Source organism: Podarcis liolepis (assembly GCF_965112155.1).
Source record: "Podarcis liolepis genome assembly, chromosome: Z".
In the NCBI taxonomy this organism is placed as follows: domain Eukaryota; kingdom Metazoa; phylum Chordata; class Lepidosauria; order Squamata; family Lacertidae; genus Podarcis; species Podarcis liolepis.
Window position 1 is genome coordinate 6,691,095 of NC_139570.1, and position 13,780 is coordinate 6,704,874.

General features: G+C 44.3%; 1 long non-coding RNA gene across 1 annotated transcript; it reads left to right on the plus strand.

Moving 5' to 3' along the window:
- Positions 1-448: 448 nt before the first annotated feature.
- LOC310698879 lies at positions 449-9,000 on the plus strand. Its single transcript, XR_014521765.1, has 3 exons — positions 449-847; positions 4,309-4,413; positions 8,836-9,000. It is a non-coding gene; the product is annotated as an uncharacterized lncRNA (long non-coding RNA).
- The last annotated feature ends 4,780 nt before the right edge of the window (positions 9,001-13,780 follow it).

Sequence of the window (13,780 nt, forward strand, 5' to 3'; positions counted from 1 at the left end):
CTAACCCTACCCCTACCCCTGACGCTAACCCTAACTCTAATGCTAACCCTTAACCCGTAACTAGAACTACAATTCCCAGAGCTCCCTGGCAAGAAGGGAACCCTACCCCTGACGCTAACCCTAACTCTAACCCTTAACTAGAACTACAATTCCCAGAGCTCCCTGGCAAGAAGGGAACCCTACCCCTACCCCTGACGTTAACCCTAACTCTAACCCTTAACTAGAGCTACAATTCCCAGAGTTCCCTCACAAGTAGGGAACCCTCCCCTACCCCTTAAACCATAACCAGAGCTACAAATCCCAGAGTTCCCTCACAAGCAAGGAACCCTTCCCCTACCCCTACCCTAACGCTAACCCTAACTCTAATGCTAACCCTTAACTAGAGCTACAATTCCCAGAGTTCCCTCACAAGGAGGGAACCCTACCCCTACCCCTACCCCTACCCCCTAACCCTACCCCTACCCTAACGCTAACCCCCTAGCAACCCTCCATCCCCTTAACCACCTACAGTTCCCAGAATCCCTGAGGGGAAGCCATTCCTGTTCAAAGCATCTTCATAGCACTTCCAATGGTGCGCCTAATGTGGCCTAATGTTTCCTCCCTCATTTTCTTCTTTCTCCCCACTGCCCCATCACTTGGAATGCAGCTGATGTCCGCCTGCAGTCTCCCTTCAAAGCTCCTTCTCTCAGGTCTGGCCACGGCCTTGTCCATTGCTCACTGCCAGTTTTTCACGTTCATTTCTCCGATGTAAGTAGGGACGTCCTGCGGTTCTCTTCATGACTTTGAAGGCTGGACTTGGGGAAAACCTCACCGGCTCCAGACATCCCTGTAAGGCAAAGGCAAACAGGTGAGTGGGATGGCCCCCATCCGCAGCATCCCCCCAGACTCCTCCTCTGTTTGACTGCCTGTTCACAAACAAGGCTTCCAAACCAGTTTGCATCCATCTCGGCCAGCGTAGCCTCGTGGCATCCACTAGCCTGAATGCAAACTCTTCCGACAACCATCCACCAGCTGCAGCCTCGCCAGGTCCATTGCCAGACATCAACTAGCTTCAGAGCTGAATATCAGTTGTCTTCAAGTAGTGATCCCACCAGCAAGTAAACTTTGTACTTGCCTTCTCCTTGCTCCACAGCATCCCAGCACCGGGCCATTGCCTCCTTCCGCTTGCCAGCTTGCCATCACACGGTGGGAGACCACCAGGGCTGAGTGCCACCGAGCTGCCCATTTCTCTCTAGGGAGGGCAACTGCCCAGGCTTGCGCCTTGGCCCACATTTATACCCGCTCAGCTGCCAAAGGTTTTTGTGACATCCCAGTCAACCCACAGGCAATGCCAGCAGCTGGGGAGGCATCACCCCCACCCCGTCCTCACAATGGTGAGAACAGCTTAGCCCCCAACACACACACACACAGCACCCCCCCTCCAAGTTGTGCCAATATCCGTGAATGCTCCCCTCCTGTGTTTGAAATTCTAGAATAAGTAACTGCCTCTTTCCCCTCAGCTTCTATGTCTGTTGGTGACATCACAGGAGACCATACATAGACAGGGCTGGGGAGACTAGGCCTCAAGGGGAGCATTTATTAATAAAGAAATAATGACTGAGGACCCCCCCCCCCTTGTGACACGTGTGGCATGTGGACTCCATGACACTCTCAAAAACCAAGGCCCCCTGACCCTCCCATTTTTAAAACATTTCCTCCAAAATCCGTTAGTTTTTGCAGTGCTGCAAGACCGTTTGTTTTGGCAGTTGAGGGATTATTATTATTATTTATTTGACCCTTTGTGGGAGATTAATAAACTGGTTCCTTTGACTTAAGGTCCCCGTATCCTTTTAAATAAAGTGATCTGGACAAAATGGATGATTTAAGAAACTTTTTATTAGACACACTTGCAAGTGGGGTAACCCAAGATCAGGCACATCTTCATCAGGAAAAACACATCTTACAAAGTCACTTGTCCAGCCGTAAGTCCCTCCTTCCACGCCCACAAGAAGGGGCCTGCCAGTCTACAGAAGTATCGCGTCTGCCTCATTAACATTTTACTTTTCCACTTCCCATATTAATACAATACAAAACAATACAATATAATACAATCCAAATACCTTTATTTGGCATTCCAAGTTAAGACATTTCAAAATGGCATCAGATAAAAAGTCTTTCTTCTTCCTCTTTCCTGTTTCCGAGAGATTTGAGTGGGGAAATCATTTTGATTCCTCCCTAATAAGAGGCAGTGGGGTGAGGGAGGCCAGGGCCACATCCACACCATTTAAAGAGCTATGAAGCTGCTTTAAACACTCATGGCTTCTTCCCCCAAAGAATCTGGGTGCTATAGTTTGAAAAGGGTGCAGAGAGCGCTTAGGAGGCCCCCCTGCTCCCCTCCCAGAGTTCCCTGCCAAGAAGGGAACCCTACTCCTAAGTCTAATCCTACTCCTGACGCTAACACTAACACCAACCCTAACGCTAACCCTTAACCCTTAACCAGAGCTACACTACAATTCCCAGAGTTCCCTCACAAGTAGGGAACCCTACCCTTACCCCTACCCCTACCCTTACCCCTACCCCCTAACCCTAACCCTAAACCTAACCCCCCTAGCAACTCTATCTCTTTTTTTAAAGTAATATTTATTAAAAGTTTAAAAATTACAAAAGTTACAAAATGAAAAAAGAGTTAAACAAAGCAAAGCAATACAATACAATACATAAAAAACCAAAAAACCCCAATACAATAAAACCACAAAGGAACAAAACAAAAACATTTAAAAACACATCCAACCTTTCCATGTCTTTACCTTTCATATACTTGTTTCATCGACCTCCTCACACCTCCCTTTTTTGTATTCTAGTTCAATTAGCTATTTCAGCAAGTCCTTTCCATCTTTCTCAATTTTCGTTCTAAAATTTAACTTAAGACACTCTAACCTTAAATTTTCCACTTTGGTCCATAAACAATCTGTTTTTACTTAATTCTTTATAACATTTCTGCTAAAGCCATATAACTTCATTCCAGCATCCTTCTAACATTCATTAATTTTGCAATATTTCTGTAAATATACTTTGAATTTTTTCCAATCTTCTTCCAAAGCATCTTCATAGCACTTCCAATGGTGCGCCTAATGTGGTCTAATGTTTCCTCCCTCATTTTCTTCTCTCCCCCCACTGCCCCATCACTTGCAATGCAGCAAATGTCCGCCTGCAGTCTCCCTTCAAAGCTCCTTCTCTCAGGTCTGGCCACGGCCTTGTCCGTTGCTCACTGGCAGTTTTTCACGTTCATTTCTCCGATGTAAATAGGGACGTCCTGCGGTTCTCTTCATGACTTTGAAGGCTGGACTTGTGGAAAACCTCACCGGCTCCAGACATCCCTGTAAGGCAAAGGCAAACATTGGTGAGTGGGATAGCCCCCATGTGCAGTATCCACACACACACACACACACACACACACACACACCGACTCCTCCTCTGTTTGGCTGCCTGTTCACAAACAAGGCTTCTAAACCAGTTTGCATCCATCTCAGCCAGCGTAGCCTCGTGGCATCCACTAGTCTCAATGCAAACTCTTCTGACAACCACCCACCAGCTGCAGCCTCGCCAGGTCCATTGCCAGACATCAACCAGCTTCAGAGCTGAATATCAGTTGCCTTCAAGTAGCGATCCCACCAGCAAGTAAACTTTGTACTTCCCTTCTCCTTGCTCCACAGTATCCCAGCACCGGGTAATTGCCTCCTTCCGCTTGCCAGCTTGCCATCACACGGTGGGAGACCACTAGGGCTGAGTGCCAGCGAGCTGCCCATTTCTCTCTAGGGAGGGCAACTGCCCAGGCTTGCGCCTTGGCCCACATTTATACGCACTCAGCTGCCAAATGTTTTTGTGACATCCCAGTCAACCCACCAACAATGGCAGCAGCTGGGGAGACATCACCCCCACCCCCCCTGCCCTCACAATGGTGAGCACAGCTAAGCTGCCAAAAAACACACACGCGCACACCAAGTTGTTCCTTATCTGTGAAGGCTACACAGGAAACCCAAAGGGGGCAGAAAGGGGACATTTTTCAGCCTAGTGGTTGCATTTCCCTCCACACAACACCTTTGAACCTGGAGGTAGTATGAAGCCATCACTTGACACATTGCTGAGTTCACATGGCATCCAGCTGGCTGTTACCTTTTTTAGGATTGAAGTTGTTGAGGTTTTCTTTAGGAGTTTACCACAGGAAATAAACTGCCACAGGGACCGGATTACACCGATCGGCGGGCCAAATTAGGCCCCCGAAACGGACTTTGGACATGCCTTCTGTATGTTTTTCTTCTTCTTACAAAGATGTACTCCTTGCTGTCTGCCTCTTGTCACGTTTCTCTGCCTGGCTGGGACAAAAAGAGCAACCCAGAGCCTTGGAACAAGCTGGGACCCAATGAACTGTACAAGGTGTGGTACAAAATACTTAACTAGGGTTATGATGCTGGTTATCTTATAGGCTAGGGATGGGGAGCCTGGTTTCCAGCAGAGATTGTTGGGACTCCAACTTCCATCAGCCCCATCCCTAATATCTAAGGATGAAGGGAAAATAATAATAATAATAATAATAATAATAATAATAACAATGGCCATCTGGTGGGAGAAATAATAAGCTTCAGCTTTGTAAGGCCTGGGGTATGTGATCACTGCATTTTGGGGTTGGACTAGCTGACCCTCAGGTCCCTTTTCTGATTCTTCAACCTCCTCTCCAGTTCAATCTTCTAAACTCTGACTGAATAAGCATGATAGATCCCTGAGTTTCTGCCATTGACTCGTTATTTTTCCTGCAAATTTTTTTTTAAGCCCATTAAAGTTGAATGATCAGAGATCTTTCCTTCCATTGAAGCAAAGGGCAGCTTATTGTGGTACCTGGAAAGTTCTCCAGAACAGACCATGCTCCTTGGGGTGAACAAGGTTCCCTACTATTATACTCCGTTTCTGCCAACCAAACTACTTTTCCTGCTGTTGACAGGAAATGCCCCCCACAAAAAAGGGAAGAGGCTACACTCTATTACAATACTAGCAATAATTATATAAAGTTCTTGCAAGCACACTTACATGAAGTAATTCAGCTTGTCATTGATATATCTCTTAACAGGACAGCAAAGCAAAACTTGGAGCAAACAGATATTAATGAAGCATTGAATCCATTTTAAATCAATTTACACATTAATGCACTGCTAAATATAAAACAATTCATCAAAGCCTGAAATAACTCCAATTTAAGAACAATTTTTAAAAAAAACAAACCCAACACTACTGACATATGCATCAGATTTGCCAATATGGTAACTGCAGGGTTAATCCAGTGGAATTTATCATAAACTTGCTTGATAAAATTTTCTTTTCATGAATGCTGATTAAAATGGGATTATGCCATGCAAGATAAAATTTATTGCTAGTATAATAAAAGTCTAAAAATGGCATGACAAGAAAGCCACGTCCTGAAGTGCACAATAGAGCTATTTCAAAATACAATGGCACATTTTATTTTATGACATGTATATCCTGCCTTTCCTCCAAGGAGTTCAAGGTGTGGGTGCCCCCTTTCCATTTCATCCTCCTAAGAATAATTGTGTGGGCGAGGGCAGGCTGAGAGGTGTGACTGACCCTGTGGGATTCATGACTGAGTAGGGATGGAGGAGAAATTCAATTCACATTCAGTGGTGCCTTTTGTGAATTTTTCACTGTCTGAAACAATCTGATTATGGAAATGCAGCCAACCTTCAAAAACCAGACTAACCCAATGCAGTTCTCCAACATATATATATATATATATATATATATATATATATATATATATATATAAAATGCATAAATTTGGGTGAAAGTGAGTACAAAAATTAACATATTCATGAAGATAACATATGAAATGCATCATATTAAGAAAAATTGCTTTAAAAATTGTTCATTAATTAATACTGTATACAAAACATGTGCTTATCAATAGAAATTTGCAACAAAATGCTAATGAATTTTCATTTTTAAAAATACAACTTGCTGCAGAAATCTGGAGAACTGAGTTTTAGACTGTAAAATCCTTAACTGAAATTGATAGATCTTTCCATTTCTATGACTGAGTGAGGATTTGAACTCAGGTCTCTAGAGATAACAATGAGGGGTTTTTTTTTAGTTGTTGATTCTTAGGGATGGACAAGTCAATCAATTCCATATTTTCTCAGTTCTCTTTTTTGCAACCTTAAGTTTGATTTCTCAAATTTCCATGTATATTTGCAAAATAAAATAAAAGTCCACATGAAAATGTGCAAACAATTGTTTCTGGGAGGATGAAACGGAGAGTGGGCATACACACCACAAACTCTTTGGAGAAAAGGAAAGATATGCATGCTGTAAAATGAAATGTAGAGTTATATTTTTTTAAAGAGCAGTATTGTACACTTCAGAACTCAGATTTCTTGCCAAGCTGTTCTTAGAGTTTTATTATATGAGCCATGAAATTCCATTGGCATTTCTCCAAATATGCACATTCGGCATGTAACTTTGGCAGAGAGAAGGGTTGTGGTTCTGTGGTGGAACATCTCCTCTGTTTGCAGAAGGTAGCCAGGTTCATGCCCCGCCTTCCTCAGTTAGGGCTGGGGAAAACCCATGTCTGAACATCTAGAGAGCTGCTGCTATTTAGGTCAACAATACTGAGCTAGAGGGACCAATGGCCTGATCTGTAAATAGCTGCTTCCTGTTACATATGCTCAGGGCTGGTACTATCAGACAGCCACTTTGGGTGCAGACCTCAGAGGGGTACAATGCTGACTTTCAAGGGACACTGTTTTATACAGATTAGTTTTTGTTATATCTTATAAATTTCTGGTAATATTTTACTTTTATATTTTAAAGAATTTTTGAAGTAATTCATACATTAGAAATGTTTTCAATGTCTAGAGTGGTACCTTGGGTTACCGACACTTCAGGTTACATACGCTTCAGGTTACAGACTCCACTAACTCAGAAATAGTACCTTGGATTAAGAACTTTGCTTCAGGATAAGAACAGAAATTGTGCTCTGGCGGTGCGGCGGCAGCGGGAGGCCCCATTAGCTAAAGTGGTGCTTCAGGTTAAGAACAGTTTGAGATTAAGAACGGACCTCTGGAACGAATTAAGTTCTTAACCCGAGGTACCACTGTATATGAAATAGATCATAGAACTGATCAGAGGTTATGTAATATCTATCTACATCAAGGGTAGTCAAGCTTTCTATACCTACCACCCACTAATCTTTCTTGATGGTAAAATTTCCTTACTGCCCACCAGTGCTCAAAGGAAGGAGGATCCAGCTTGTGCCACAGAACCCCCTGCCGCCCACCTAGAATCCTGAAACGCCCACTAGTGTGCAGTAGGAACCAGGTTGACAACCCCTGGTCTACATACACAAAAAGTGAAAATGCACTTAATTTAAAATCTTACCACAACATCTTAATCTTATTTAGAAAAAGTTTTTCATGAGCTATGGCTAATCAAAAAAGAACCATCTGGAGCTCACTGTTGCAAAGGAAAGGCAGAAAAAGCTAAGGAGCAGGCAAAGCAAGAGGTTTTCTTCCTGAAATAGCTTTGTACACAGAAAGCACTGAAGAACAAGAATATGCTTATGCTCTTGTTGCAACTAGCACTGAGGGAGTTGGATGTCACACTCCTACTACAAATGGTATAAACTTGAAGACCAAAGTTTTGCAAATTGGAGATATTTCTAGAAAGCTCACAGAGGAAAAAGAATATGACAAGAAAAGTGAAAGTACTCTAAAGTCTGAAAAAGAACACAGTATTGTGCCTGACTTGAATTACAGTGACCCTGCTTACTGGCCTAACTTGTGCTATTATAATTTGTGACAGCTTGTCCACAGCAGGTTGCATTTCCCATAGATTCAAAAAACATTAAATGTTTTCCTATCTACTACAAGAGTAGACTAGCAAATGATGAAGTATGCTGTCAATGGTTGATATAGTCAACCTCAAAAGATGTGTGTCTTTAAAAAAAAAGTTATTGATGTAAGTTGTTTGGGGCGGGGGGGGGGAGGGAAGGTAAATCAACTCTGCAAGAAACAGGTTAAAACAAAAACAAAAACAGGAAGAACATTGGAAAAATTCTATCTTCATTTGAGAGGAATACTGACCATCAGGGCCATCCTTAGCATAAACAGCGCCGGGGAATGCCGGAATCTTTTCCCCATGACTCTGAGATTGATAATCTCATGCTCTAACAACTGAGGAGAGGAGACAGATGAGCATCTTTGTTTGTGCCCCGAATAAAGTCGACCCTTGTTTTGCCAACAGAACTTTGTCCCCAAACAGCAACAGACTGATTTCATTCAGGCAGGGGAGAAATAGCAGGAGTGAGTGTAGCAAAGGGGGAGGGAGGAAAGAGAGGGGGAAATGAAGTGTCACGAGGTCATAGGAAAGGACACAGTGGGGGAAGGGATAGCACTCTGCCCATGTTCAGAGGAGACTTCTTTGCTCACATACAGCATTTCAAGATTGACGGAAAGGAAAGGAAAGGAAAGGGCATGGAAATAGGGATGAAAGTGAAAACATGAGTACAAAGAAGTGGTTGGATGCTTCAGAATTGGGGGCATGTTAAAATGGGACTCAGTGGTTGTGATGGGGGGGAGAGAGAGATCCAGCAGGTTAACATGGGTGTCTGTGTGCAAAGGGAGAGCTTAAGTTCCTCCATCCTATGTTATATTCCAGCAGTCATTTCTTATACATATACAAGCTTATATTTGTAGCTGTAAGTGCTAGAACCTTACTTGGGTTTGTTTTACTTTAAATGAAAAACTCCCAGAACCAAATTTCCCAGTATTCATTCTCACTGCACTTTTTCAGTGATCACATGGAATCAAGGAACACACAGAGACCTGTTCAGTCCAGACCAGATTCTCCTCTGAAGCTTTAGGAGAATGCTATTACCAGCATTTCAAGAAGGAAATTTGCCAGAATGCATACTCCCAACCATTTTCACAATCACTATAAAGAATATTTTCATGGAAATGTGGGCATAGTGTGGTGCTTTGTGGTACATTTGTTGTGGAGCTGGGATACAGTCAGGGGAAGAGGGGGCTATTGCAAACAGCTGCAAAAGGGGAAGTGGCAGGGGGGAGGGTGGTCGGGGGACGGGTTTCTTATCTCGGTTTCTCACCCCAGGAGCATATGGTGAGCAGGGCTTTGCTAGGGAGAGGGGTGCTAGGGCAGAGATAAGGTGTTGGGAGAGCCCTTGATATTGGTGTGGAAAGTTAAATTGACAGCTGTCTGGCTGGAAGTGGGAGGAGGAAGGCTGCTTAGTTTGGAGATTGGGCTTTACAGCGAGTGGGGAAGGGGGAGGGAGGGGGATGAGAGAGCCGCTTTGCTGCAAGCTGGGGAGGGAGGGGAGATTGCTCATAAGAGGATTCACTTGGGCTGAAAAGGTTCCCCACCTCTGCCTTAGAAAAATAGTGAAGATGATCTCCAAAAGAGTATATTAATAAATAAAGATCCCAATGGGCACAGCAGGGTGGGCGACCAACACAAGCAGCAGAGGAGCCCAGCACAACAAAAACAGCCCAAGGCATCGTGTCAGCGACTGAGCGAAGCTGGTGCCTTGTGGTGTAAGCAATGTGCGCTGGGCAGGCCTCTCCACTGCCCTATGCCAATCCCAGGCACGCAGGAGGCTGGAGCTGGCCGACCGCCTCAGCACCTGGCTGGCTGGCTCACCCCCAAAGTCATGCGCACAGAGCCAGTGTGGTGTAGTGGTTCAGAGCGGTAGTCTCATAATCTGGGGAACCGGGTTCGCTTCCCCGCTCCTCCACATGCAGCTGCTGGGTGACCTTGGGCTAGTCACACTTCTTTGAAGTCTCTCAGCCCCACTCACCTCACAGAGTGTTTGTTGTGGGGGAGGAAGGGAAAGGAGAATGTTAGCCGCTTTGAGACTCCTGAAGGGGAGTGAAAGGCGGGATATCAAATCCAAACTCCTCCTTCTCCTCCTCCTCCTCCTCCTCCTCCTCCTCCTCCTCCTCTTCTTCTTCTTCTTCTTCTTCTTCTTCTTCTTCTTCTTCTTCTTCCTCCCGCAGCAGAAGAGCCTGTCGCAGCGCTCCGACTGACGGGTGGGCTCTTCCCCGGACCCCAATTCTCAGGCCCCAGACTCTTGGCCTGGTGGCCCTGAGAGCCCAGCGCCTGGGGCCCCCCACATTCCTCCCGCCTATGGTCAAGACAGCCCTGCTGACCACTTAGAAAACTATCAGACATGGAGAGGACTTGAATTGTGCTTATCTGAAGGAAAACCAATTGGTGATATTATCCAGCAGAAAAGTAGGCATGTATAACAACATTGGCTAGAAATCTTGGAACACTTGATTACTTTGGTCAGAGTTCTTGGCATGCAAAACTTGGCATTCCATATTACAACTAAAAAGCTAGCAATGGATTTTTTTATTTTACATTTGTAGAATATCTAGTGCTTTTCAATCCTATCATGAATGAACAATTGTGCAGAATTAAATATCAAGAAACAATGGTTCATTACCTAGGGAAAGATACCCAAAATGAGCTTTTGCAGTTTCCAGCAGGTACTGTAATGCAGAATATTTTAGGACATACAAACTCAACCAAATGCTACTCAGTTATTCAGGACTGCACATTGAACAAATGACCACGATGGTACGTTATGTCGATGTAATCAAACCATCACACAATGAGAAGTCTGAGACTGAGGTTCCAATAAGAGAACATTTATTGGGATTTGTTGCACTAAAGGAGACCATAGATGCTTTTGTGTTAGAAACTCTTCTTGGGCAGGTTGAGCAAATGGGATTGCCAACTGAGAATCTCCCTGGTCAAGGTTATGATAATGGGAGTAACATGAAAGGCAAGAAAATGCTTCAGGAGACAGGAAGGAACAGAGGCCAAGTGGGGAGCAGAAGATGCATATGCCGGGCAGCTTCCTCCTTTTTGCAGTTTCTCTTTCTTCTTGCTCATACCTGCCCCTCTTTGTTGCCTATGGTTTCAAGCCAACTTTAATGAAACCCAGATTCCTCTGAACAAACCGAATTTGGTGTAGGATTTAGACATCAGTCAAATCCAGTACACAGCCCTACTGTATATAGCTGAGGAGACCCACAATGGTCATCAATGGATGCATCTACCAAAGAGTAGGGCAACTCTCTTAAGTCATGAAAAGCAATCAGTTTGGGGCATGAGTCATAAAAAGCAACTCTTGTTAGTAATGTCTATCATTTGCTCATTGGTGTTTTTTTGTGTTGTTGTTTAGTCGTTTAGTCGTGTCCAGCTCTTCGTGACCCCATGGACCAGAGCACGCCAGGCACTTCTGCCTTCCACTGCCTCCCGCAGTGGTGTTTTTTTAAAAAAATAAAAATAATAATTAATGCATGTATTCTTTTGGTCCTGAATCTGCTGCCAATCAACTTGATTGATAAGCTGCCCCAATCTCCAATATATCTAGTGCCACAAGCACACATGAACACCTTCAAAAATTCAAATCAGTATCCAGAGCTACATTATCAACCCATTTCATGCTTACATGGATTACTTTGGATGATTATCAGCACTGTGTCATGGAAATCACATCTGTATAATTGATTCTACGATTGTAACATGAAATGTTCTACTTTACAATTCAGTACGCATCTTTACCTTGAATTGGAAACTACAGTATGTACTAGGAGTGCACCGACAAATAAATGCACATTGTCTTGCTATTTTTTTATTTTTAAAAATGGGCCTCATTCTGAAGACTTAGAGCTGGTTAAAGGTAAAGGGACCTCTGACTGTTAAGTCCAGTCGTGAGCGGCACTCATCTCGCTTTACTGGCCAAGGGAGCCGGCGTTTGTCCATAGGCAGCTTCCAGGTCATGTGACCACCACAACTAAGCTGCTTCTGGTGAACCAGAGCAGTGCACGGAAATGCTGCTTACCTTCCTGCCGGAGCAGTACCTATTTATCTCCTTGCACTTTGACATGCTTTCGAACTGCTAGGTTGACAGGAGCAGGGACCAAGCAATAGGAGCTCACCCCGTTGCGGGAATTCAAACCGCCAACCTTCTGATCAGCAAGCCCTGGGCTCTGTGGTTTAGACCACAGCACCACCCGCTTCCCATTTAGGGCTTGTTACAGAAGTTTAAATATAAATCAAAATAAAATCACTTGCATTAATCAGTAGCCCCACCAGTTATCACATTGTAAGCTGTTTGTATCTTTGCATCCCTTGCTCCTACTGAAACCAGGGAGGATTGGGTTCTGGATGGTTAGGGAACCAGTTGCTACTGCTTCACAGGTGGTTTCCCTTGCAGGCAGGAAAGCCACTCATGAAGGAGCAGCACCACTAAAATGGAGTTTTAAAATCCTTTAAATACCCTTAACCGCCAGCCCCTGATTTGCTTTCGGATGGATTGGAGGCAGAGGGTAGTCCTTGAGATGGCCTAGGGTGATTCAGCGCAATATGGAGGCCACAGGGAGGCACTATGCACAGCTGTAATGCAGTCTATCCCTGAGTTCTCTGTCCACTCTGAAAGAGCCTTCTCCAACTTGGTGACCTTCTGATGTTTTTAACTACCACTCCCATCAGCCACAGAGAGCAGGGGTGATTGGATTTGGGGTCCAAAACATACAGAGTGGGGGACAGGTTGGGGACAGCTACTCTGTATAAACTGTACAAAGAAATTACTTCACTTTTTGTTTGAACACATACCTTCCAGCTCAACTGGGTAAGCATTCATCTGGGCTAATCCAGAAGCAGAGCCACTGGAAAGCCCTAATCAAGTCTCCACCCCCATCATTCTGCCTGGATGCTGAGGTCCAGCGCCGAGGGCCTTCTGGTGGTTCCCTCATTGCGAGAAGCAAAGCTACAGGGAACCAGGCAGAGGGCCTTCTCGGTAGTGGCGCCCGCCCTGTGGGACGCCCTTCCAACAGATGTCAAAGTGATAAACAACTACCTGACATTCAGAAGACATCTTAAGGCAGCCCTGTTCAGGGAAGTTTTTAACGTGTGATATTTTACTGTATTTTTGGTTTCTATGGAAGCTGCCCAGAGTGGCTGGGGAGGCCCAGCCAGATGGGCGGGGTATAAATAATAAATTATTATTATTATTATTATCAACATGACTTCCATCACAGCACTTCCTTTTCCCAGTCCTAAGCTTCCAATGGCGCTCTGCTGAAGTATTGCAATGTTAGGAAGCCTGTTGCACATTCCAAACAAGTTGTTTATCAATTGCACAACCGCATATAAAAATTTAATAAGACAATTTTGATAGTGCTGTTAAACACATTATAAAAGAGGCAGTATCTCTTGCAAAAAACAGGAGATGCGTGTGAACTCTGTGTGTGCTTGGGGAGAGACTTCTGGCACCTGCTTAATTCATCACGTTCCTTTTTTATGATGTTCAACAGAGTTTCTTCTGCCCTGTTGTTAGTTTATAGATCTTGATGGTTGTAACTGTAAAACAAATAACCCAGTTCTCATTCATTCCCAGTATATGAGCTCATTAATGTGAATGAGTTAACCTACCCAGAGCACAATTCAGCTGTCTTTGTTCAACAGTAGTGATACCTAAGGCCTCTTCTGATGGCTAAAATAAAGTTTTCTTCTGAGATCTCTTAACTGATCTACACTGAGTTTTTAGTTTACATATATTTTGTCACTTATTTCATGTACAGTGATCCCGTGGCCCTCCAGGTGTTGCTGAATCCCAACTCCCATCGCTCCAGCCATCACAGCCAGTGGATGAAGATGATGGGATTTATAGCCCAGCAACAGCTGAACAGCCAAAGGTTGCCTATCC